This window comes from Oncorhynchus nerka, linkage group LG25 (assembly GCF_034236695.1).
Source record: "Oncorhynchus nerka isolate Pitt River linkage group LG25, Oner_Uvic_2.0, whole genome shotgun sequence".
NCBI classification, from domain to species: domain Eukaryota; kingdom Metazoa; phylum Chordata; class Actinopteri; order Salmoniformes; family Salmonidae; genus Oncorhynchus; species Oncorhynchus nerka.
In genome coordinates, this window is record NC_088420.1 from 434,658 (window position 1) to 458,080 (window position 23,423).

Sequence of the window (23,423 nt, forward strand, 5' to 3'; positions counted from 1 at the left end):
TACTAGCTGTAACAGATATTCTACTAGCTGTAACATATATTCTACTAGCTGTAACAGATATTCTACTAGCTGTAACAGATATTCTACTAGCTGTAACAGATATTCTACTAGCTGACTAGCTGTAACAGATATTCTACTAGCTGTAACATATATTCTACTAGTTGTAACATATATTATACTAGTTGTAACAGATATTCTACTAGCTGTAACATATATTATACTAGTTGTAACATATATTATACTAGTTGTAACAGATATTCTACTAGCTGTAACAGATATTCTACTAGCTGTAACAGATATTCTACTAGCTGTAACAGATATTCTACTAGCTGTAACATATATTCTACTAGCTGTAACAGATATTCTACTAGCTGTAACAGATATTCTACTAGCTGTAACAGATATTCTACTAGCTGACTAGCTGTAACAGATATTCTACTAGCTGTAACATATATTCTACTAGTTGTAACATATATTATACTAGTTGTAACAGATATTCTACTAGCTGTAACATATATTATACTAGTTGTAACATATATTATACTAGTTGTAACAGATATTCTACTAGCTGTAACAGATATTCTACTAGCTGTAACAGATATTCTACTAGCTGTAACAGATATTCTACTAGTTGTAACAGATATTCTACTAGCTGTAACATATATTATACTAGTTGTAACATATATTATACTAGTTGTAACAGATATTCTACTAGCTGTAACAGATATTCTACTAGCTGTAACAGATATTCTACTAGCTGTAACAGATATTCTACTAGTTGTAACATATATTCTACTAGTTGTAACATATATTATACTAGTTGTAACAGATATTCTACTAGCTGTAACAGATATTCTACTAGCTGTAACAGATATTCTACTAGCTGTAACAGATATTCTACTAGCTGTAACAGATATTCTACTAGCTGTAACATATATTCTACTAGCTGCAACAGATATTCTACTAGTTGTAACATATATTCTACTAGCTGTAACAGATATTCCACTAGTTGTAACATATATTATACTAGTTGTAACATATATTATACTAGTTGTAACATATATTATACTAGTTGTAACAGATATTCTACTAGCTGTAACATATATTATACTAGTTGTAACATATATTATACTACCTGTAACAGATATTCTACTAGCTGTAACAGATAATCTACAAGCTGTAACAGATATTCTACTAGCTGTAACAGATATTCTACTAGCTGTAACAGATATTCTACTAGCTGTAACAGATATTCTACTAGCTGTAACAGATATTCTACTAGCTGTAACAGATATTCTACTAGCTGTAACAGATATTCTACTAGCTGTAACAGATATTCTACTAGCTGTAACATATATTCTACTAGCTGCAACAGATATTCTACTAGTTGTAACATATATTATACTAGTTGTAACAGATATTCTACTAGCTGTAACATATATTATACTAGTTGTAACATATATTATACTAGTTGTAACAGATATTCTACTAGCTGTAACAGATATTCTACTAGCTGTAACAGATATTCTACTAGCTGTAACAGATATTCTACTAGTTGTAACATATATTCTACTAGTTGTAACATATATTATACTAGTTGTAACAGATATTCTACTAGCTGTAACAGATATTCTACTAGCTGTAACAGATATTCTACTAGCTGTAACAGATATTCTACTAGCTGTAACAGATATTCTACTAGCTGTAACATATATTCTACTAGCTGCAACAGATATTCTACTAGTTGTAACATATATTCTACTAGCTGTAACAGATATTCCACTAGTTGTAACATATATTATACTAGTTGTAACATATATTATACTAGTTGTAACATATATTATACTAGTTGTAACAGATATTCTACTAGCTGTAACATATATTATACTAGTTGTAACATATATTATACTACCTGTAACAGATATTCTACTAGCTGTAACAGATATTCTACTAGCTGTAACAGATATTCTACTAGCTGTAACAGATATTCTACTAGTTGTAACATATATTCTACTAGTTGTAACATATATTATACTAGTTGTAACAGATATTCTACTAGCTGTAACAGATATTCTACTAGCTGTAACAGATATTCTACTAGCTGTAACAGATATTCTACTAGCTGTAACAGATATTCTACTAGCTGTAACATATATTCTACTAGCTGCAACAGATATTCTACTAGTTGTAACATATATTCTACTAGCTGTAACAGATATTCCACTAGTTGTAACATATATTATACTAGTTGTAACATATATTATACTAGTTGTAACATATATTATACTAGTTGTAACAGATATTCTACTAGCTGTAACATATATTATACTAGTTGTAACATATATTATACTACCTGTAACAGATATTCTACTAGCTGTAACAGATAATCTACAAGCTGTAACAGATATTCTACTAGCTGTAACAGATATTCTACTAGCTGTAACAGATATTCTACTAGCTGTAACAGATATTCTACTAGCTGTAACAGATATTCTACTAGCTGTAACAGATATTCTACTAGCTGTAACAGATATTCTACTAGCTGTAACAGATATTCTACTAGCTGTAACATATATTCTACTAGCTGCAACAGATATTCTACTAGTTGTAACATATATTCTACTAGCTGTAACAGATATTCTACTAGTTGTAACATATATTATACTAGTTGTAACATATATTATACTAGTTGTAACAGATATTCTACTAGCTGTAACAGATATTCTACTAGCTGTAACAGATATTCTACTAGCTGTAACAGATATTCTACTAGTTGTAACATATATTCTACTAGCTGTAACAGATATTCTACTAGTTGTAACATATATTCTACTAGTTGTAACATATATTATACTAGTTGTAACATATATATTATACTAGCTGTAACATATATTCTACTAGCTGTAACAGATATTCTACTAGTTGTAACATATATTATACTAGTTGTAACAGATATTCTACTAGCTGTAACAGATATTCTACTAGCTGTAACAGATATTCTACTAGCTGTAACAGATATTCTACTAGCTGTAACAGATATTCTACTAGCTGTAACATATATTCTACTAGCTGCAACAGATATTCTACTAGTTGTAACATATATTCTACTAGCTGTAACAGATATTCCACTAGTTGTAACATATATTATACTAGTTGTAACATATATTATACTAGTTGTAACATATATTATACTAGTTGTAACAGATATTCTACTAGCTGTAACATATATTATACTAGTTGTAACATATATTATACTAGTTGTAACATATATTATACTAGTTGTAACAGATATTCTACTAGCTGTAACATATATTATACTAGTTGTAACATATATTATACTAGTTGTAACATATATTATACTAGCTGTAACAGATATTCTACTAGTTGTAACAGATATTCTACTAGCTGTAACAGATATTCTACTAGCTGTAACAGATATTCTACTAGCTGTAACATATATTCTACTAGCTGTAACAGATATTCTACTAGCTGTAACAGATATTCTACTAGCTGTAACAGATATTCTACTAGCTGACTAGCTGTAACAGATATTCTACTAGCTGTAACATATATTCTACTAGTTGTAACATATATTCTACTAGCTGTAACAGATATTCTACTAGTTGTAACATATATTATACTAGTTGTAACATATATTATACTAGTTGTAACAGATATTCTAGTAGCTGTAACAGATATTCTACTAGCTGTAACAGATATTCTACTAGCTGTAACAGATATTCTACTAGTTGTAACATATATTCTACTAGCTGTAACAGATATTCTACTAGTTGTAACATATATTCTACTAGTTGTAACATATATTATACTAGTTGTAACATATATATTATACTAGCTGTAACATATATTCTACTAGCTGTAACATATATTCTACTAGTTGTAACATATATTATACTAGTTGTAACATATATTATACTAGTTGTAACAGATATTCTACTAGCTGTAACATATATTATACTAGTTGTAACATATATTATACTAGTTGTAACAGATATTCTACTAGCTGTAACAGATATTCTACTAGCTGTAACAGATATTCTACTAGCTGTAACAGATATTCTACTAGTTGTAACATATATTCTACTAGTTGTAACATATATTATACTAGTTGTAACAGATATTCTACTAGCTGTAACAGATATTCTACTAGCTGTAACAGATATTCTACTAGCTGTAACAGATATTCTACTAGCTGTAACAGATATTCTACTAGCTGTAACAGATATTCTACTAGCTGTAACATATATTCTACTAGCTGCAACAGATATTCTACTAGTTGTAACATATATTCTACTAGCTGTAACAGATATTCTACTAGTTGTAACATATATTATACTAGTTGTAACATATATTATACTAGTTGTAACATATATTATACTAGTTGTAACAGATATTCTACTAGCTGTAACATATATTATACTAGTTGTAACATATATTATACTAGTTGTAACATATATTATACTAGTTGTAACAGATATTCTACTAGCTGTAACATATATTATACTAGTTGTAACATATATTATACTAGTTGTAACAGATATTCTACTAGCTGTAACAGATATTCTACTAGCTGTAACAGATATTCTACTAGCTGTAACAGATATTCTACTAGCTGTAACAGATATTCTACTAGTTGTAACATATATTCTACTAGTTGTAACATATATTATACTAGTTGTAACAGATATTCTACTAGCTGTAACAGATATTCGACTAGCTGTAACAGATATTCTACTAGTTGTAACATATATTATACTAGCTGTAACATATATTATACTAGCTGTAACATATATTCTACTAGCTGTAACAGATATTCTACTAGTTGTAACATATATTATACTAGTTGTAACATATATTATACTAGTTGTAACAGATATTCTACTAGCTGTAACATATATTATACTAGTTGTAACATATATTATACTAGTTGTAACAGATATTCTACTAGCTGTAACAGATATTCTACTAGCTGTAACAGATATTCTACTAGCTGTAACAGATATTCTACTAGCTGTAACATATATTCTACTAGCTGCAACAGATATTCTACTAGTTGTAACATATATTCTACTAGCTGTAACAGATATTCCACTAGTTGTAACATATATTATACTAGTTGTAACATATATTATACTAGTTGTAACATATATTATACTAGTTGTAACAGATATTCTACTAGCTGTAACATATATTATACTAGTTGTAACATATATTATACTACCTGTAACAGATATTCTACTAGCTGTAACAGATAATCTACAAGCTGTAACAGATATTCTACTAGCTGTAACAGATATTCTACTAGCTGTAACAGATATTCTACTAGCTGTAACAGATATTCTACTAGCTGTAACAGATATTCTACTAGCTGTAACAGATATTCTACTAGCTGTAACAGATATTCTACTAGCTGTAACAGATATTCTACTAGCTGTAACATATATTCTACTAGCTGCAACAGATATTCTACTAGTTGTAACATATATTATACTAGTTGTAACAGATATTCTACTAGCTGTAACATATATTATACTAGTTGTAACATATATTATACTAGTTGTAACAGATATTCTACTAGCTGTAACAGATATTCTACTAGCTGTAACAGATATTCTACTAGCTGTAACAGATATTCTACTAGCTGTAACATATATTCTACTAGCTGCAACAGATATTCTACTAGTTGTAACATATATTCTACTAGCTGTAACAGATATTCCACTAGTTGTAACATATATTATACTAGTTGTAACATATATTATACTAGTTGTAACATATATTATACTAGTTGTAACAGATATTCTACTAGCTGTAACATATATTATACTAGTTGTAACATATATTATACTACCTGTAACAGATATTCTACTAGCTGTAACAGATAATCTACAAGCTGTAACAGATATTCTACTAGCTGTAACAGATATTCTACTAGCTGTAACAGATATTCTACTAGCTGTAACAGATATTCTACTAGCTGTAACAGATATTCTACTAGCTGTAACAGATATTCTACTAGCTGTAACAGATATTCTACTAGCTGTAACAGATATTCTACTAGCTGTAACATATATTCTACTAGCTGCAACAGATATTCTACTAGTTGTAACATATATTATACTAGTTGTAACAGATATTCTACTAGCTGTAACATATATTATACTAGTTGTAACATATATTATACTAGTTGTAACAGATATTCTACTAGCTGTAACAGATATTCTACTAGCTGTAACAGATATTCTACTAGCTGTAACAGATATTCTACTAGTTGTAACATATATTCTACTAGTTGTAACATATATTATACTAGTTGTAACAGATATTCTACTAGCTGTAACAGATATTCTACTAGCTGTAACAGATATTCTACTAGCTGTAACAGATATTCTACTAGCTGTAACAGATATTCTACTAGCTGTAACATATATTCTACTAGCTGCAACAGATATTCTACTAGTTGTAACATATATTCTACTAGCTGTAACAGATATTCCACTAGTTGTAACATATATTATACTAGTTGTAACATATATTATACTAGTTGTAACATATATTATACTAGTTGTAACAGATATTCTACTAGCTGTAACATATATTATACTAGTTGTAACATATATTATACTACCTGTAACAGATATTCTACTAGCTGTAACAGATATTCTACTAGCTGTAACAGATATTCTACTAGCTGTAACAGATATTCTACTAGTTGTAACATATATTCTACTAGTTGTAACATATATTATACTAGTTGTAACAGATATTCTACTAGCTGTAACAGATATTCTACTAGCTGTAACAGATATTCTACTAGCTGTAACAGATATTCTACTAGCTGTAACAGATATTCTACTAGCTGTAACATATATTCTACTAGCTGCAACAGATATTCTACTAGTTGTAACATATATTCTACTAGCTGTAACAGATATTCCACTAGTTGTAACATATATTATACTAGTTGTAACATATATTATACTAGTTGTAACATATATTATACTAGTTGTAACAGATATTCTACTAGCTGTAACATATATTATACTAGTTGTAACATATATTATACTACCTGTAACAGATATTCTACTAGCTGTAACAGATAATCTACAAGCTGTAACAGATATTCTACTAGCTGTAACAGATATTCTACTAGCTGTAACAGATATTCTACTAGCTGTAACAGATATTCTACTAGCTGTAACAGATATTCTACTAGCTGTAACAGATATTCTACTAGCTGTAACAGATATTCTACTAGCTGTAACAGATATTCTACTAGCTGTAACATATATTCTACTAGCTGCAACAGATATTCTACTAGTTGTAACATATATTCTACTAGCTGTAACAGATATTCTACTAGTTGTAACATATATTATACTAGTTGTAACATATATTATACTAGTTGTAACAGATATTCTACTAGCTGTAACAGATATTCTACTAGCTGTAACAGATATTCTACTAGCTGTAACAGATATTCTACTAGTTGTAACATATATTCTACTAGCTGTAACAGATATTCTACTAGTTGTAACATATATTCTACTAGTTGTAACATATATTATACTAGTTGTAACATATATATTATACTAGCTGTAACATATATTCTACTAGCTGTAACAGATATTCTACTAGTTGTAACATATATTATACTAGTTGTAACAGATATTCTACTAGCTGTAACAGATATTCTACTAGCTGTAACAGATATTCTACTAGCTGTAACAGATATTCTACTAGCTGTAACAGATATTCTACTAGCTGTAACATATATTCTACTAGCTGCAACAGATATTCTACTAGTTGTAACATATATTCTACTAGCTGTAACAGATATTCCACTAGTTGTAACATATATTATACTAGTTGTAACATATATTATACTAGTTGTAACATATATTATACTAGTTGTAACAGATATTCTACTAGCTGTAACATATATTATACTAGTTGTAACATATATTATACTAGTTGTAACATATATTATACTAGTTGTAACAGATATTCTACTAGCTGTAACATATATTATACTAGTTGTAACATATATTATACTAGTTGTAACATATATTATACTAGCTGTAACAGATATTCTACTAGTTGTAACAGATATTCTACTAGCTGTAACAGATATTCTACTAGCTGTAACAGATATTCTACTAGCTGTAACATATATTCTACTAGCTGTAACAGATATTCTACTAGCTGTAACAGATATTCTACTAGCTGTAACAGATATTCTACTAGCTGACTAGCTGTAACAGATATTCTACTAGCTGTAACATATATTCTACTAGTTGTAACATATATTCTACTAGCTGTAACAGATATTCTACTAGTTGTAACATATATTATACTAGTTGTAACATATATTATACTAGTTGTAACAGATATTCTAGTAGCTGTAACAGATATTCTACTAGCTGTAACAGATATTCTACTAGCTGTAACAGATATTCTACTAGTTGTAACATATATTCTACTAGCTGTAACAGATATTCTACTAGTTGTAACATATATTCTACTAGTTGTAACATATATTATACTAGTTGTAACATATATATTATACTAGCTGTAACATATATTCTACTAGCTGTAACATATATTCTACTAGTTGTAACATATATTATACTAGTTGTAACATATATTATACTAGTTGTAACAGATATTCTACTAGCTGTAACATATATTATACTAGTTGTAACATATATTATACTAGTTGTAACAGATATTCTACTAGCTGTAACAGATATTCTACTAGCTGTAACAGATATTCTACTAGCTGTAACAGATATTCTACTAGTTGTAACATATATTCTACTAGTTGTAACATATATTATACTAGTTGTAACAGATATTCTACTAGCTGTAACAGATATTCTACTAGCTGTAACAGATATTCTACTAGCTGTAACAGATATTCTACTAGCTGTAACAGATATTCTACTAGCTGTAACAGATATTCTACTAGCTGTAACATATATTCTACTAGCTGCAACAGATATTCTACTAGTTGTAACATATATTCTACTAGCTGTAACAGATATTCTACTAGTTGTAACATATATTATACTAGTTGTAACATATATTATACTAGTTGTAACATATATTATACTAGTTGTAACAGATATTCTACTAGCTGTAACATATATTATACTAGTTGTAACATATATTATACTAGTTGTAACATATATTATACTAGTTGTAACAGATATTCTACTAGCTGTAACATATATTATACTAGTTGTAACATATATTATACTAGTTGTAACAGATATTCTACTAGCTGTAACAGATATTCTACTAGCTGTAACAGATATTCTACTAGCTGTAACAGATATTCTACTAGCTGTAACAGATATTCTACTAGTTGTAACATATATTCTACTAGTTGTAACATATATTATACTAGTTGTAACAGATATTCTACTAGCTGTAACAGATATTCGACTAGCTGTAACAGATATTCTACTAGTTGTAACATATATTATACTAGCTGTAACATATATTATACTAGCTGTAACATATATTCTACTAGCTGTAACAGATATTCTACTAGTTGTAACATATATTATACTAGTTGTAACATATATTATACTAGTTGTAACAGATATTCTACTAGCTGTAACATATATTATACTAGTTGTAACATATATTATACTAGTTGTAACAGATATTCTACTAGCTGTAACAGATATTCTACTAGCTGTAACAGATATTCTACTAGCTGTAACAGATATTCTACTAGTTGTAACATATATTCTACTAGTTGTAACATATATTATACTAGTTGTAACAGATATTCTACTAGCTGTAACAGATATTCTACTAGCTGTAACAGATATTCTACTAGTTGTAACATATATTATACTAGTTGTAACAGATATTCTACTAGCTGTAACAGATATTCTACTAGCTGTAACAGATATTCTACTAGCTGTAACAGATATTCTACTAGCTGTAACAGATATTCTACTAGCTGTAACAGATATTCTACTAGCTGAAACAGATATTCTACTAGCTGTAACAGATATTCTACTAGCTGTAACAGATATTCTACTAGCTGTAACAGATATTCTACTAGTTGTAACAGATATTCTACTAGCTGTAACAGATATTCTACTAGCTGTAACAGTGTACAGCGTGTTTTGATGATAGCTTCAGAACGTTATCATTATTAAATAATGAGGATCCGTTTCCTGGTCACAGATTAAACCCGGTCCTGGTCACAGATTAAACCCGGTCCTGGTCACAGATTGAACCCGGTCCTGGTCACAGATTAAACCCGGTCCTGGTCACAGATTAAACCCGGTCCTGGTCACAGATTGAACCCGGTCCTGGTCACAGATTAAACCCGGTCCTGGTCACAGATTAAACCCGGTCCTGGTCACAGATTAAACCCGGTCCTGGTCACAGATTAAACCCGGTCCTGGTCACAGATTAAACCCGGTCCTGGTCACAGATTGAACCCGGTCCTGGTCACAGATTAAACCCGGTCCTGGTCACAGATTAAACCCGGTCTTGGTCACAGATTAAACCCGGTCCTGGTCACAGATTAAACCCGGTCCTGGTCACAGATTGAACCCGGTCCTGGTCACAGATTAAACCTGGTCCTGGTCACAGATTAAACCCGGTCCTGGTCACAGATTGAACCCGGTCCTGGTCACAGATTGAACCCGGTCCTGGTCACAGATTGAACCCGGTCCTGGTCACAGATTGAACCCGGTCCTGGTCACAGATTAAACCCGGTCCTGGTCAAAGATTAAACCCGGTCCTGGTCACAGATTAAACCCGGTCCTGGTCACAGATTAAACCCGGGCCTGGTCACAGATTAAACCCGGTCCTCTTCACAGATTGAACCCGGTCCTGGTCACAGATTAAACCCGGTCCTGGTCACAGATTAAACCTGGTCCTGGACTAAAAAGCATGCAGGCATAATCTTTGTCCAGGAAACCAGCCCTATATCTTTCACATTACGGTAGTGTAATGTGTATCACTGTTTTTTAGGGCAATGTCACATGTTGAGTTGAGGACTCCATACCCTCTGATACTGACCAGTAGTAAATATAATGACCCCATACCCTCTGATACTGACCAGTAGTAAACAGAATGACCCCATACCCTCTGATACTGACCAGTAGTAAATATAATGACCCCATATCCTCTGATACTGACCAGTAGTAAATATAATGACCCCATACCCTCTGATACTGACCAATAGTAAATATAATGACCCCATACCCTCTGATACTGACCAGTAGTAAATATAATGACCCCATACCCTCTGATACTGACCAGTAGTAAATATAATAACCCCATACCCTCTGATACTGATCTGTAGTAAATATAATGACCCCATACCCTCTGATACTGACCAATAATAAATATAATGACCCCATACCCTCTGATACTGACCAGTAGTAAATATAATGACCCCATACCCTCTGATACTGACCAGTAGTAAATATAATGACCCCATACCCTCTGATACTGACCAATAATAAATATAATGACCCCATACCCTCTGATACTGACCAGTCGTAAATATAATGACCCCATACCCTCTGATACTGACCAGTAGTAAATATAATGACCCCATACCCTCTGATACTGACCAGTAGTAAATATAATGACCCCATACCCTCTGATACTGACCAGTAGTAAATATAATGACCCCATACCCTCTGATACTGACCAGTAGTAAATATAATGACCCCATACCCTCTGATACTGACCAGTAGTAAATATAATGACCCCATACCCTCTGATACTGACCAGTAGTAAATATAATGACCCCATACCCTCTGATACTGACCAGTAGTAAATATAATGACCCCATACCCTCTGATACTGACCAGTAGTAAATATAATGACCCCATACCCTCTGATACTGATCTGTAGTAAATATAATGACCCCATACCCTCTCATACTGACCAGTAGTAAATATAATGACCCCATACCCTCTCATACTGACCAGTAGTAAATATAATGACCCCATACCCTCTCATACTGACCAGTAGTAAATATAATGACCCCATACCCCTCTCATACTGACCAGTAGTAAATATAATGACCCCATACCCTCTCATACTGACCAGTAGTAAATATAATGACCCCATACCCTCTCATACTGACCAGTAGTAAATATAATGACCCCATACCCTCTCATACTGACCAGTAGTAAATATAATGACCCCATACCCTCTCATACTGACCAGTATCATGTGACCAGTAGAGATGTCCATGTTGGACTGGGCGGGCTCCTCGCTCCAGGAGGGCGTACTGCTGTGTGAGGAGGGGCTGTGTTGTGGGCCGTCACTGAACTGGGACGACACACTGCTCACCCTGGAGGTGTCTGTCCCCCTCCGACCCCCCGCTCCCCCCGCCCACCGCCTCCTGACGACTGAACGACGGCTTGGCTGCCATGTGCTGCCTGCAGAACTGCTGAGAAAGTCAACAGAGAGAGAGAGAGAGATTCCACTAAACAATATGTTAATCACTGTCATCAATATGCTAATCACTTGCATAAATATGCTAATCACTTTCATAAATATGCTAATCACTTTCATAAATATGCTAATCACTTTCATCAGCTCATAAATATGATTTATATCGTCACAACTTCTGAGAAAATGAACAAAGACATTTAAAACGAGAAGCTAACTGGGTATCATCATTTTCATCTGCGATAATCATCGTTCGTTGTTAACACCTATATTATTCTATATTATTATTATTATATTATTATTCCTCCTATATTATCATGACTCCTCCGGTTTACTATCATCCTCATTTGTTGTAAACATCTTCATCATTATGACACCTGTTTACTATCATCTTCGTCATGTGTCATGTGAAGCAGAGGAAGTAGTTTGGTGATTGTTGTCACAATAATGAAGGTGTATTCTATTCGATCAGGATCGTCATAATCATCACTATGATTGAGACCCCCACCAGTCTTTCATGTTAACCTTTAACCTCTAACATCCCCCTTACCTTTAACCTCTAACATCCCCCTTACCTTTAACCTCTAACATCCCCCTTACCTTTAACCTCTAACATCCCCCTTACCGGTGACAGGCCGGGAGAACTAGAGGTTTAACTTGGAAAGAAACTCTCTCACAGTATTGTCTTTTATCGATGGCGGTTATGATGACGTTTAGGACCTTGAGCGTGACTGAGGTGCACCCGTGACCACCTGTGAAACCAAATTGCATAGCGGAGAAGGTACGGTGGGATTGAAATGGTCGCTGATCTGTTTGTTAACTTGACATTCGAAGACTTTTAAACTGATCACGGACAATTTTATCATTTTAAAAACATTGCAACTAACCCTAACCTCTAATCTAACTAATGTTATCCGCATAGCTAACGTTAGTCACCTAGCTAACGTTAGTGTTAGCAACCTAATTACCTAGCTAACGTTAGTGTTAGCAACCTAATTACCTAGCTAACGTTAGTGTTAGCAACCTAATCACCTAGCTAATGTTAGTGTTAGCACCACCTAGCTAATGTTAACCACCTAGCTAATGTTAGTGTTAGCAACCTAACCACCTAGCTAATGTTAGTGTTAGCAACCTAATTACCTAGCTAACGTTAGTGTTAGCAACCTAGCCACCTAGCTAATGTTAGTGTTAGCAACCTAATCACCTAGCTAACGTTAGTGTTAGCAACCTAGCCACCTAGCTAATGTTAGTGTTAGCAACCTAATCACCTAGCTAACGTTAGTGTTAGCAAACTAGCCACCTAGCTAATGTTAGTGTTAGCAACCTAATCACCTAGCTAACGTTAGTGTTAGCAACCTAATTACCTAGCTAACGTTAGTGTTAGCAACCTAGCCACCTAGCTAATGTTAGTGTTAGCAACCTAATCACCTAGCTAACGTTAGTGTTAGCAACCTAGCCACCTAGCTAATGTTAGTGTTAGCAACCTAGCCACCTAGCTAATGTTAGGCACAACAAATTGCAATTGGTAACATATAATAACAATTGTAATTTGTAACATACTATATCATACGAAATGACTGATGGACAGCCACAAAGTTAATACACTGCTCAAAAAAATCAAGGGAACACTAAAATAACACATCCTAGATCTGAATGAATGAAATATTCTTATTAAATACTTTTTTCTTTACATCGTTGAATGTGCTGACAACAAAATCACACATAAATTATCAATGGAAATCAAATTTATCAACCCATGGAGGTCTGGATTTGGAGTCACACTCAAAATTAAAGTGGAAAACCACACTACAGGCTGATCCAACTTTGATGTAATGTCCTTAAAACAAGTCAAAATGAGGCTCAGTAGTGTGTGTGGCCTCCACGTGCCTGTATGACCTCCCTACAATGCCTGGGCATGCTCCTGATGAGGTGGCGGATGGTCTCCTGAGGGATCTCCTCCCAGACCTGGACTAAAGCATCCGCCAACTCCTGGACAGTCTGTGGTGCGAGACATGGATGGAGCGAGACATGATGTCCCAGATGTGCTCAATTGGATTCAGGTCTGGGGAACAGGCGGGCCAGTCCATAGCATCAATGCCTTCCTCTTGCAGGAACTGCTGACACACTCCAGCCACATGAGGTCTAGCATTGTCTTGCATTAGGAGGAACCCAGGGCCAACCGCACCAGCATATGGTCTCACAAGGGGTCTGAGTATCTCATCTCGGTACCTAGCTACCTCTGTAGAGCACATGGAGGGCTGTGCAGCCCCCCAAAGAAATGCCACCCCAAACCATGACTGACCCACTGCCAAACCGGTCATGCTGGAGGATGTTGCAGGCAGCAGAACGTTCTCCACGGCAGTGCTCCTCCTGCTCCTCCTTGCACAAAGGCGGAGGTAGCGGTCCTGCTGCTGAGTTGTTGCCCTCCTACGGCCCCCTCCACGTCTCCTGATGTACTGGCCTGTCTCCTGGTAGCGCCTCCATGCTCTGGACACTACGCTGACAGACACAGCAAACGTTCTTGCCACAGCTCGCATTGATGTGCCATCCTGGTTGAGCTGCACTACCTGAGCCACTGTGGGTTGTAGACTCCGTCTCATGCTACCACTAGAGTGAAAGCACCGCCAGCATTCAAAAGTGACCAAAACATCAGCCAGGAAGCATAGGAACTGAGAAGTGGTCTGTGGTTACCACCTGCAGAACCACTCCTTTATTGGGGGTGTCTTGCTAATTGCCTATAATGTCCACCTGTTGTCTATTCCATTTGCACAAAAGCATGTGGAATTGATTGTTAATCAGTGTTGCTTCCTAAGTGGACAGTTTGATTTCACAGAAGTGTGATTGACTTGGAGTTACATTGTGTTGTTTAAGTGTTCCCTTTATTTTTTTGAGCAGTGTATAACTATTTGAATACAGACCCCCTAGAAAGGACTACTTTTTAAAGCTATTTGAATATAGACCCCCTAAAAAGGACGACTTTTTAAAGCTATTTGAATATAGACCCCCTAAAAAGGACGACTTTTTAAAGCTATTTGAATATAGACCCCCTAAAAAGGACGACTTTTTAAAGCTATTTGAATATAGACCCCTAAAAGGAAGACTTTTTAAAGCTATTTGAATATAGACCCCCTAAAAAGGACGACTTTTTAAAGCTATTTGAATATAGACCCCCTAAAAAGGACGACTTTTTAAAGCTATTTGAATATAGACCCCCTAGAAAGGACGACTTTTTAAAGCTATTTGAATATAGACCCCCTAAAAAGGAAGACTTTTTAAAGCTATTTGAATATAGACCCCCTAAAAAGGACGACTTTTTAAAGCTATTTGAATATAGACCCCCTAAAAAGGACGACTTTTTAAAGCTATTTGAATATAGACCCCTAAAAAGGACGACTTTTTAAAGCTATTTGAATATAGACCCCCTAAAAAGGACGACTTTTTAAAGCTATTTGAATATAGACCCCCTAAAAAGGACGACTTTTTAAAGCTATTTGAATACAGATCTAAGAAAGTAACTACTTTTCTGAAACTATTGGATTGGCTGCCTTCAACTAACGGCAGGGCTGTAAAGAGAATGAATAGAGCACACAGCATCCCATAATACTCTCCTGAATGACCGTTGCCTCAGGTGTACCAATTCAAACCAATTAATCAATTATCTATATATATTTTCAATATGAAATCCACAAACATAATTAAAAAAAAAAACAATTTAGATTAAAAGTTGGGTGAAAATAATGACAGAATTCCTTTAGGTTGATGACTTTTTGCAAATCCAATGTTTTCCAACGTCTTCAAATGTTTTGGTTGAAATGACGTGCACCAACGCTTTAGAAGTAGCTCTCTATGTAAAGAATAGGGTGTCATTTGGGACAAAGTACCTCCTGACCTCTCCTACCTGGTAGTCAACGTGTGTCTCCGGTCCTCCCTCGGGTCCGAGGCCCAGTTTCCCTGAGGTCAGCTGCTTGGCGTGGTGTCGGAGACAGGCGATGGTCAACGCTACCACCACCACCCCGCCCACACACGCCATGGACACCAGCGTCAGTACCAGCCCACTGGAGCCCCCCCTCACCCGCGTGGCATGGGGCAGCCCATGACCCTCGCTCCTCTGTAGGGAGAGAGAGAGAGAGAGAGAGATAGAGAGAGAGAGAGACAGAGAGAGAGAGACAGAGAGAGAGAGAGAGAGAGAGAGAGAGAGAGAGAGAGAGAGAGAGAGAGACAGAGAGAGACAGAGCGAGACACAGAGAGAGAGAGACAGAGAGAGACAGAGCGAGACAAAGAGAGAGAGAGACAGAGAGAGACAGAGAGAGACAGAGAGAGACAGAGCGAGACACAGAGAGAGAGAGACAGAGCGAGACACAGAGAGAGAGACAGAGAGAGACATAGCGAGACAGAGAGAGAGAGGGAGGGACAGAGAGAGACAGAGCGAGACAGAGAGAGAAAGGAAGGAAGGAAGGAAGGAAGGAAGGAAGGAAGGAAGGAAGGAAGGAAGGAAGGAAGGAAGGAAGGAAAGGAGTCAAGGGAAATAGGAAAGAGAAAGATTCATGTCGACAAAGATACCTGTTTGTTTACATGTACACTACCGTTCAAAAGTTTGGGGTGACTTAGAAATGTCCTTGTAAAATAACACAGCTGAAAACTGCCGATTACCAATTAGGATCTCTGGCTAAAAATACTTGAATCAGTCATAGAGCCCATCGCCCTTCATTGTTGTGAGGTCTGGGGTCCGCTCACCCAGTCATAGAGCCCATCGCCCTTTATGGTTGTGAGGTCTGGGGTCCGACACCAACCAAGAATACACAAAATGGGACAAACACCAAATTGAGACTCACAGAATTATCCTCTGTGTACAACGGAAAGATTTGACTATGTACAGACTCAGTGAGCATAGCCTTGCTATTGAGAAAGGCCGCCGTAGGCAGACCTGGCCGTCAAGAGAAGACAGGCTATGTGCACACTGCCCACAAAATGAGGTGGAAACTGAGCTGCACTTCCTAACCTCCTGCCAAATATATATATATATTTTAACTAGGTAAGTGAGTTATGAACAAATTCTTACTTCCAATGATGGCCTAGAAACAGTGGGTTAACTGCCTCGTTCAGGGGCAGAACAACAGATTTTTACCTTGTCAGCTCAGGGATTTGATCTTGCAACCTTCCGGTTACTGGCCCAAAACTCTAACCACCTGCTAGCTGCTACCCACGGCTGAAGCAGTAGCTACTCTTCCTGGGGTCCACACAGAACATGAAACATAATAGACATGAAAAGTTCATGGACAGACCTAAAAAGGCACAGAAAAACACACTGTGAGAGACGTTGTGGTGTTGCTTGATCTGTTTTTTGAAACCAGGTTTGCTGTTTATTTGAGCAATATTAGATGGAATGGAGTTCCATACAATAAGGGCTCTATATAATACTGTACATTTCCTTGAATTTGTTCTAGGTTTGGGGACTGTGAAAATACCCCTGGTGGCATGTCTGGTGGGGTGTGTAAGTCAGAGCTGTGTGTAACTTGACTATCCAAACAATTTGGGATTTTCATTTTTGTTTATTATCTACTTCACTTGCTTTGGCAATGTAAACATATGTTTGCCATGCCAATAAAGCCCCTTATATTGAAATTGAATTGAGAAAGAGAGATAGAGAGCACAGCATGATACCCCCTGTCTGTTGAAGCTGGTGCCTCAGTGGCTGGCAGCCTCAGTGGGGGAGGACTGGGCCAGGCTTCTTCCATGGCAACAGAGAAATGCTCAGTGTACTGTGTGGTCGTTAGGGGGATAGGGGTTAAGAGTTGTAGAGATGGGGTAAGGTCCTGGGGGTAGGGGTTAAGAGTTGTAGAGATGGGGTAAGGTCCTGGGGGTAGGGGTTAAGAGTTGTAGAGATGGGGGTAAGGTCCTGGGGGGTAGGGGTTAAGAGTTGTAGAGATGGGGTAAGGTCCTGGGGGGTAGGGGTTAAGAGTTGTAGAGATGGGGTAAGGTCCTGGGGGGTAGGGGTTAAGAGTTGTAGAGATGGGGTAAGGTCCTGGGGGGTAGGGGTTAAGAGTTGTAGAGATGGGGTAAGGTCGTTGGGGATAGGGGTTAAGAGTTGTAGAGATGGGGTAAGGTCTTGGGGGGTAGAGGGTCCTCGGAGGGGCAGTGAATATAACGAATACATGATGTCTGACCCCACTAAACATTAGTCAGCAACATAGCAGTATAACACAAGAAACGAGGAACAAAACACCAAATAACAAAATCAGCCATCCCTTCTAGAGAGGGTTAAAGAGATGCAGGGTTCCAGGACCCCCCTCTATCACCTCTTCAACCCCTGACCCTTGACCTCTAACCCTTACTCAGCCACTCAGTCAGCCACAGATAATCCCTGACTACATCACTGCAGCCGGCGTAAGCAGAACCACTGACATTAACATGATCACAATAATGATCACAATAATGATCACAGTGATGATCACAATAATGATCACAGTGATGATCACAATAATGATCACAGTGATGATCACAGTGATGATCACAATAATGATCACAGTGATGATCACAGTGATGATCACAATAATGATCACAGTGATGATCACAATAATGCTCACAGTGATGATCACAATAATGCTCACAGTGATGATCACAATAATGATCACAGTGATGATCACAATAATGATCACAGTGATGATCACAATAATGATCACAGTGATGATCGCAATAATGATCACAGTGATGATCGCAATAATGCTCACAGTGATGATCACAATAATGATCACAGTGATGATCACAATAATGCTCACAGTGATGATCACAATAATGCTCACAGTGATGATCACAATAATGCTCACAGTGATGATCACAATAATGATCACAGTGATGATCACAATAATGATCACAGTGATGATCACAATAATGATCACAGTGATGATCACAATAATGATCACAGTGATGATCACAATAATGATCACAGTGATGATCGCAATAATGATCACAGTGATGATCGCAATAATGATCACAATAATGATCACAGTGATGATCACAGTGATGATCACAATAATGATCACAATAATGATCACAGTGATGATCACAGTGATGATCGCAATAATGATCACAGTGATGATCACAATAATGCTGAAAATGGCGATAAACATTTTTTGATTTATACAATCAACACATTCTTTAGAAAGTAAAAGTGACTCATTGTTGAGGCATGATTAGCCGTTATCTGCAGAGCCAGTAACGGGAGGCAGACACGTTACATCATCACGTTTTTCATCACAGTGCCAAACCGACCCTGTAACCACAGCAACTATTGGTTAGTATTATATGACAGTGTTGTATTGGTAGTATTATATGACAGTGTTGTATTGGTTAGTATTATATGACAGTGTTGTATTGGTAGTATTATATGACAGTGTTGTATTGGTTAGTATTATATGACAGTGTTGTATTGGTAGTATTATATGACAGTGTTGTATTGGTAGTATTATATGACAGTGATGTATTGGTAGTATTATATGACAGTGTTGTATTGGTAGTATTATATGACAGTGATGTATTGGTAGTATTATATGACAGTGTTCTATTGGTAGTATTATATGACAGTGTTGTATTGGTAGTATTATATGACAGTATTGTATTGGTAGTATTATATGACAGTGTTGTATTGGTTAGTATTATATGACAGTATTGTATTGGTAGTATTATATGACAGTGTTGTATTGGTTAGTATTATATGACAGTATTGTATTGGTAGTATTATATGACAGTGATGTATTGGTAGTATTATATGACAGTGATGTATTGGTAGTATTATATGACAGTATTGTATTGGTAGTATTATATGACAGTGATGTATTGGTAGTATTATATGACAGTGATGTATTGGTAGTATTATATGACAGTATTGTATTGGTAGTATTATATGACAGTGTTGTATTGGTAGTATTATATGACAGTGTTGTATTGGTAGTATTATATGACAGTATTGTATTGGTAGTATTTTATGACAGTGTTGTATTGGTAGTATTATATGACAGTATTGTATTGGTAGTATTATATGACAGTATTGTATTGGTAGTATTATATGACAGTGTGTTTTGGTGGTATAATGTGGTAGTGGTGTGAACAAATTGCCATTAGTTTATCTTCATTGCATTCAAGGACATCTAATATTATATAAACATGACTAATTCACCAGAAGGCCTATTATATAAACATGACTAATTCACCAGCAGGCCTATTATATAAACATGACTAATTCACCAGCAGGCCTATTATATAAACATGACTAATTCACCAGAAGGCCTATTATATAAACATGACTAATTCACCAGCAGGCCTATTATATAAACATGACTAATTCACCAGAAGGCCTATTATATAAACATGACTAATTCACCAGAAGGCCTATTATATAAACATGACTAATTCACCAGCAGGCCTATTATATAAACATGACTAATTCACCAGCAGGCCTATTATATAAATCTTTCCAGGTTATTCTGTAACCAAAAATCAATTAATTCAAGTTGTTACTTTTGATCAACTTAATGCATTCATATAACAAGCACTTAGTTATGCATTTTAATTGGAAATTACCTGTAGCAGGCCTAGGTTTAAATTATGCAGGTGTATTAATGAATAGGCTTTAAATGTTGGCTAATTATTTATTAGTATTATCATGGTTATAATACATTTCATTTCAGGTCATGTTATTAGTAGTTTGCCTATATGTGTTCATAGAAAATGTCCTCTCTTTTTTTGACAGTCTACATTGCTTTTATTAATTTATTTAGTTGGAAAATAATATGCCATCGTATCCTTACGATATGAGCAATGAGGCCCAAAACGTTTGTTTCTACTAAAATAATGTATCTTTAAGTAGTCCTGAAAGAAGCTGCCCGTGTACCTTCTGATATAAAGCCTCGTTCTGAGTGGGTCGTCTACTCAATATAATATTATGGCACAAATTAATTAAATGTCACATTTCAGTACGTTGTTAACCATAAAGCTTGAATCATACAGCCCACTTCATTTCACAAAAAAAATAAAATATATAGAGACTAAAAATAACACTCACCACAATCCATCCTACATTTCAGCACCGGGGTGGTTTCCACCCGGATCAACTTCTGCATCTCTCCTGAATCAGATACGGCTAATGTGGCCCGTAGAACATTAGAGGAGCTCTTTCTCTTTCTTCCACTCATGATGCACGACCCAATATCACATTTAAGTTCCGACAAGCCCCTGATATCACTAATAATAACCGGAAAAAGTCATTTGAAAAGGATTGGAAACTTGTAGCAAGTAGCCTAGGCCTACACTCAAGCAAAGAGGAAGGGAAAGGTAGCCTAAAGAAGTGAAATGCTGTGAAATGAAAAAGAGAATGGAAATAAATAAACATGTGCTTCTCCCTCTCTTTCTCTCCCGGGCTGCAATGCGAGGCCTCTAGCTCTCCTTCAAACTCCATTCAACCGACGCCGCCACTTGTCACTTCAAACAGGCAGAGCTCCACATGTTGCTTTTTGGGATGGGGAGAGTAACGGAGGTGGGGGCGGGTCGGGTTTGATGTCTTGGATAGGATTGGCAGTCTGTGGGAGCGAACAGAACAGCAGCAGGGGCAGACTGGGACAAGAATTTGGCCCTGGCATTTTATCCACACCAGCCCACGTCACTGAGCACACGTCAACTCTTAAAGGGAAACACTATCAACTCTTAAAGGGAAACACTGTCAACACTTAAAGGGGAATGGAAACACTATCATCTCTTAAGGGGGATTGAAAAACTATCAACTCTTAAAGGGGAATGGAAACACTATCAACTCTTAAAGGGAAACACTATCAACTCTTAAAGGGAAACACTATCAACACTTAAAGGGGAATGGAAACACTATCATCTCTTAAAGGGGAATGGAAACACTATCAACTCTTAAAGGGGAATGGAAACACTATCAACTCTTAAAGGGGAATGGAAACACTATCAACTCTTAAAGGGAAACACTATCATCTCTTAAAGGGGAATGGAAACACTATCAACTCTTAAAGGGGAATGGAAACACTATCAACTCTTAAAGGGGAATGGAAACACTATCATCTCTTAAAGGGGAATGGAAACACTATCAACTCTTAAAGGGAAACACTATCATCTCTTAAAGGGGAATGGAAACACTATCATCTCTTAAAGGGAAACACTATCAACTCTTAAAGAGGAATGGAAACACTATCATCTCTTAAAGGGAAATACTATCAACTCTTAAAGGGGAATGGAAACACTATCATCTCTTAAAGGGAAACACTATCAACTCTTAAAGGGGAATGGAAACACTATCATCTCTTAAAGGGGAATGGAAATACTATCAACTCTTAAAGGGGAATGGAAACACTATCAACTCTTAAAGGGAAACACTATCAACTCCTAAAGGGAATGGAAACACTATCATCTCTTAAAGGGAATGGAAACACTATCACCTCTTAAAGGGAATGGAAACACCGTCAACTCTTGACACCTCTTCAACCTATGGGGGCGCTATGTCATTATTGGATAAAAAGACGTGCCCCTTTTAAGCGCAATATTTTGTCACGAAAAGATGCTCGACTCTGCATGGAATTGACAGCCTTGGAAAGACAAAACTCTGAAGTCTCCAAAACTGCAAAGATATTATCTGTGAGTGCCCCAGAACTAATGCTACAGGTGAAACCAAGATGAAGTTTCATACAGGAAATGCCCCAGATTCTGAAGGCGCTGTGTTCCAATGTCTCCTTATATGGCTGTGAATGCGCCAGGAATGAGCCTGCGCTTTCTGTCTATTCCCCGAGGTGTCTGCAGCATTGTGACGTGTTTGTAGGCATATCATTGGAAGATTGACCATAAGAGACTACATTTACCTGGTGTCCCGCCCGGTGTCCTGTGTGCGTAATCTGTAGGTCCATGCGCGTTCCATTTCTTCAGAAGAGAAAGTTAACTGCCACGATGGA

At 35.9% G+C, this 23,423-nt stretch overlaps 1 protein-coding gene and 1 pseudogene across 3 annotated transcripts in view; both read right to left on the minus strand.

Annotated features, from left to right (window-relative positions):
- Positions 1-19,595, minus strand: part of LOC135564587 (uncharacterized) — a 48,710-nt pseudogene extending 29,115 nt beyond the window's left edge.
- LOC115122708 (cyclin-dependent kinase-like 5) overlaps positions 1-23,423 on the minus strand; it is a 300,065-nt gene that overhangs the window by 100,223 nt on the left and 176,419 nt on the right. The window lies entirely within an intron of this gene.